Source organism: Pinus tabuliformis, chromosome 1_1 (genome assembly GCF_031772625.1).
Source record: "Pinus tabuliformis cultivar Carrire ecotype Pingquan chromosome 1_1, CPIR1, whole genome shotgun sequence".
Taxonomy (NCBI): domain Eukaryota; kingdom Viridiplantae; phylum Streptophyta; class Pinopsida; order Pinales; family Pinaceae; genus Pinus; species Pinus tabuliformis.
This window is the reverse complement of record NC_142297.1, coordinates 218,500,105-218,506,104: the sequence shown is the minus strand read 5'-3', so window position 1 is coordinate 218,506,104 and position 6,000 is coordinate 218,500,105.

Here is a 6,000-nt window from a genome sequence, read left to right as displayed (position 1 = left end):
CCATTGAGAGATTGTACAAACAGTCTCATAACCACATCCATGTGTTCCACATTTATGTTCTTGGCAAAAGCACTGAAGGTTTCAATGTGACTTTGTGCCGTGTTATCATCTTCCCCATTGAACCTAGGCAGATGCTTTAGGTAACCTTGGGGCATTGCACTCAGATCCTGGGGTAGATCAATAGGTGCATATTTATTTAGCAAGAAACCTAGAAGAGCCAACCGGGTTAGTGGAGGAGGATTCAAATTTGCTTGAGGGAGTAGGGTCAAGACCACGGGGGTCGTAGGCGAAGAAGGGTATGTCAAGGCCTTAGGAGTGATTCCTCAATACTGAGCAGCAGTAGGCCAAGAACTGGATGAGGGAACTACAAAGGCTGGTGAGATGGTAGCATAGTCTGGGGGAGTTTTTTTCTTTCCAGAATTTCATGGATATTAATTTTTCAGGGTTAGATACAAATGGGGCTTTCTGTTGGGATGTATCTGAGCGAGTATGTGGCCTTTTTAAAGCCAAAGCTATGAATGATAATGAGGAAGGGTGTGGAGTCGCCAAGGTGATATGAATGCAATCAAAATAGGTTTTGATCACCTATTCAAAGAGTGTTTCAGCTTGTCGTATCCCAGGGGAAAGAATCCTTCAATAAGTCCCCGACAATGGCACCAAAATATGTTGGGGCTCCCAAAGATAGCCTTAGATTTCTTCAAGACCAGTGCCTGGGCACATCTAAATTTGGTGTGTCTCGAATGATTTATAGAAAACTGGAGACAACACTTATGATCTATAGATACATGTGTACATAGAAAATAGGTTGGTTCATTAATCCAAAGAAATGAAAAATGGATTTCTAATACTTCTTCACAAGTTCAAATCTCATAAATAAGCATAAAAATAGTGGAAGCCAAGAGCTTCAAGGTCTTATAGCTTAATAATATTTTGTAGAGTAGGTGAGAGAGGATAAGAGAGAAGAGTAATCCATCACATAGAGCATAATGCTTCAAGACTTCTATATTCAACACACAAAGCTTGGGGCAGTAAGGATTTCTATGCTTATTTGGATTATAAGAAGAAATAATGAATGAAGGGAGAACTGAAAGCTATGATTCATGTGATGCAGGTTTAAGGATCTAATCTCAATAATCATCATAGGCATATACATAAACAATGTTTCAGGAAAATGAATTTGTGAAACTACTACAGGCATTTGCATTAACATATGGATACTAATGAATCTGTGAGGAAGCTTGAAAAACATCTAGCAACAATAATTACATGAATCCAGGGAAGAAGCATGAACATAAAAAATGAGTTAGACAAAGGGGAACACACTTTGAAGAGGGAATCACCAATATTTCCTTAGTATTTTGAAAACATCTATATTACAAAGGAAATACAGTCTGAAAATATAACATGCAGTGCTTCTCTAGAATTTCTGAACCTTTTCTAAGTCTTGCACTCCTTTATTTATTTGGAGAGAGGAGCAAGAACATTCATTACACAAAATATCTAAGGTCTGTACTCAGTTGTCTGGTCGACTAGCTGTATCAATCCTAAATGGCTCCATGGCCCCAAAAATATTACAGAGTTGAATGCCTTCGGATTGGAGACACGTTACAGTACAACATAGTAAATAACCACAAGGAAAAAATACACGAAGATCTCCTCACCCATCCTGTGATCATCTCAATTTGCAGGAGTTGTTCTAGCTAAGATATGGCCTCCTGTGCTATTTCATAGACCACTTCCTTTTCTGCCATTACTCCATTCAGCGTTGACTCTTGGACTCGTGTCTTAGTGATCTTCCTTTGAATAGACCAATCATGTGCCTTGAATGCACCACCTACTCCTCTTAAAACAATAATTGTCGGCCCATCACGCCCTTTAAACCTCTGTACTACACTTCCAGTGCCTTGACGCGGTGGTTGAGTTGCATTCCATCTGTAACAACACAGTCTCACTAGCACAGGATTTTTTTCCTCTAAAACAGGTGAAACAAGCATTTTTTATTTTCCCCTTAGCCCCCTTTATTATAGCCCCTCGTGTGGCTTTTCTCATATGACTGGGGGTTGGAACCAGGGGCTTAGCCCTCAGGCGCTAAGGCCTTCAGACCCGTGTCTGGGAGCCTTTTCCTTTTTATCACAAAATCCCGCATATCGGTGCTTTACCATGCTTTTCCATTTTCCATAGTGCAGGTCGATAGTCCAAATGCGAAATCCTTATAGACCAAGCTGTAATAATTTATCATGTCCGGGGGGAAGTTTCGCACATCGCAATTGACCTTGCACTGTTGTCTTAAGCTTTTCCCTTTAGCCACTTGTGATCGTTGATCGTCGATAACCTGTTCACGTCAACACTGCCATGTGTCACCCTGTGGGTGGTACCACGTGGCACCTGGAAAAAACCCCATAGGACCCGTGAAAATGCAAAAAACGAGTGACACGTTTCCACCTTCCACGTCATCTTCTGTACTTGCCACGTCATCGTTGATGTCAGCTGCCATGTTAGCTCGGTGGACCAATCAAAGGTCGCCACATGGCCTCCGGGAGGAGAGAGAAAATGGCATGCCCGACCTTGTTTTGTCAGCCCTTTCCTTTGTAAATATTTTTCTCGACCCCCCCAACGATACAACACTATATCACAAATCGGCCCCCGTAATGTCTTTGAAGTTTTAGAACCCCGTCGATCTACCAATATGTGAGATGCGGGGTCACCGAGATGTTGGACTCCAATATCGGTCTTCTATGCCGAGAACCGCCGATAATCCTTAAGTGTGATCCCAGGACCTCACTGATATGCAGGATGTGATATTGCCAGTTGTGTGACACGTGGCTCCCATGGAGGAGAGAAAGGGGGTCCACCTGCCCTCTTTTGCAAACCTTTTCCTTTGTATTTCAGAATCATCCCCTCCCGGCGGTTCAACACTATATCGCAGGGTTGGACCCCTATGAGGTGTGTTAAGTATGAAGCCCGCCCATCCGTTGATGGACCTCCCAGGGCCGATTGTGATTTTCTCCTCAGACTTAGCCATTTTTTGGTTTTCTTGAGCTTTCCAAGGCAATCTTCAACATGTTATAACTTTTTCTTCGGGAGTCCATTTTTAGACTTCTATATACCATTGGAAATATATTTCCGAGCACTAGGCATTGAAGTGGGGTTGATGCAACCCTCAGATCTTCCGTGGCCTTGGAAAGTGGCTCCAAAATTTCACTAGTCTTGGGCAACCTCGACCACTTGAAACCCAAAATGTAGCGAGTGACAACACATGGTAAAATATGCTTCATGGAAGAAAACAACTCCGACAATGTTGTGATCTTACCTGAATCAACTAGATTTTCCCCCACCATTTGAATTGATACTTGGGTTGAGCATTTTCCCCTCTTCTTAAACTCCTTGTGAAGATGGCCTTTACCTTTCTCGATGTGTATTTGCACCTCGAAACCCCCTAGTTGAAGTTGTGGATTCACTGTCATTTACTTTTTTCTGATTCCTAAGATGGAGATAGGTAATCTAAAAATTGATCACCTTTTATTCTGGGATAGTAGGAGGGTCTTTACTTTCCCACTCTCATAGCATGTCAACTAGTAATCTTTCCTCTTGGCTCAAGGTATTGAGATCCTCCTCAACCTGTTAGAAAATTATATACTACACAACAATGGAACACATAAAATATTAAAAAAATATATACATAGAAAACGCATAAAACAAGAGAGACATAATTATAAGTGGTTCAACCAATTTGGGCTACGTCCACAGAGAAACAACCAATCCTTCATTTATATTATCCAGCAAAATAAAGAGATACAACCTACAACATAGCAACTATAATTCCCTCTTCGATCTCACACAATCTCTTCTCTCTTTCTTGCTCAGAATACACACCTATATCCAGCCGCAATACAATTCCCTCATATATAGCGAGGGGTTTCCTTCTAGGGAAAAAAACCCTAAATTAAAGATAACTTCTACTGTCAGATCACCCGTCTAATGAACGACTCAGATTGACTATGAAATTACAATATTTTACAAGGCAATTTTACATCTATTTTTAGCTTAGGGGGTGCTGCCCCCGAACCCCTGCTAAGGGGGGCTCATAAAAATCATCGTCGCCCTTAGACCTCCTTGACAACGATTAAACGACGGGCGATGTTGCCAGCCCGTTACGAACTAGGGTCCAACGCGAAGATACCTCTAAATAAAGAAGATAATCAGGCTTCACAAGCAACACAACCTCCTTTTACCACCCTCTCCAACATCATTCAAACTCTTATTGAAAAATATTTTATTAATTTGAAGATATATTAAATTATATATAAATTTAATAATTAAATAAATTATTTTTTGGAAATTTTAATTGTTCTTGTTTTTTCCCTTGACATTTAGAGATACAATTTCTAGTGTAATTATTATTTTTGGATATTTTGAATGCACAAATAAATTTAGAGTTTCCAAAAACTATTTGTCCGTGAATAAGTGGATTATTCTAATTTGCTATTTTAATAAATTTTAATGATATTTTAAGCAAAATTAAGCCAAAACATTAAGAACAATAAATATTATCATTTTCTTTAATAATAATGCAAAGTTTTTAAAAATTTTAACATTATATATATATATATATATATATATATATATATATATATATATATAGATATAGATATATATATATATATTAAATTTCATGACTTACATAATATTTATTATCTCATGGTTTACATACAAACCGATCACCAATTAAAGTGACTCTTTAATTCCACCACACATTATACATAATATAAACTTAAATAAAACTAATACTTTATTTTTAAAACATGTAAAAATAAACTATGATGATGATGGTGGTGGTGGTGGTTAACGTCCACTGAGACCAAACTTTGGTCTATGGGACTTAAAAAAACAAATTATTTAGTTTGATTTAAGATTTTATTCCTATGCTCAAAAAACAAATTATTTAGTTTGCTTTAAGATTTTATTTCTATGCTCAAAATACTTGGAGAAAAACCTTCCATCCATATATATATATAATTTTCATTTAAATTACTTTAAAAGAATTGTTATTATCACCACCTAAATTTAATTAAAATAAAAATTAAAATAAATATATTTATCCACTTTCCTATTACATGATGATGATGATGATGATGATGATGATGGTTAACGTCCGCTGAGACCAAATAATGATCTATCGGACCTAAAAAGACAAATTATTTATTTTGATTTAAGATTTTATTCCTATGCTCAAAAAGCTTGGAGAGAAACCTCCCGAGTTCACTATAATTTTGGCATTGTAAAAGGCTAGGAAGGTCAGTATTGTAACAAAGGTTGTGAAATTGAGATCTAATGTGGTTGTATGCAGGGCACTCTAAGAGGAAGTGGTTTTCATCCTCGATGCTCGTATTCTCACAAATATGGCAGATCCTTTCCATCCATGGCGTTTTAGGAACTGCCCAACGGCCAGTTTCACTATGGAGCTCATGAGAATTCGTTCTAATCTTTGATATATTAATTTTCTTCTTTGAGCTAGTTAAAAAAGAGAGATACTTTTGATCTTCAAGGGTGGCGTTGATGACCTTATTATAATAACTTAATTTTCTTTTAGACGCTAAATCTTTCTCACACCACAATTTTTCTTTGAACTTAGAAGTAACAATATCTTTAATATTATTTATGTTTTGCAAAGCATCATTCTCATTGATCTCCCAATAGTTTAACCAGGCCCTTGTGTCCTTATGCCATCCTCGGTTAAGCCTTAGGTGGTTTTGGCTGGAATTTAAAGCTAGCTTATGAAGTCTATGATTGTCTACGTTATTGAGCTTGTGCTTGTACAACAGAAACCTGAGCATAGCCAGGCTCTCAATAGGAGAAATACCTGCTTCTATAAGGAGAATAGGATAGGGTGTATTACTTTTAATTTTCAGGTTATAAATTATAAAACGCTTCTGGATTTTCTCAATCTTTCTCCAAGATTCTCTGGAGATGTTGCAGCCCCAAACTTCACAGCCATATAAG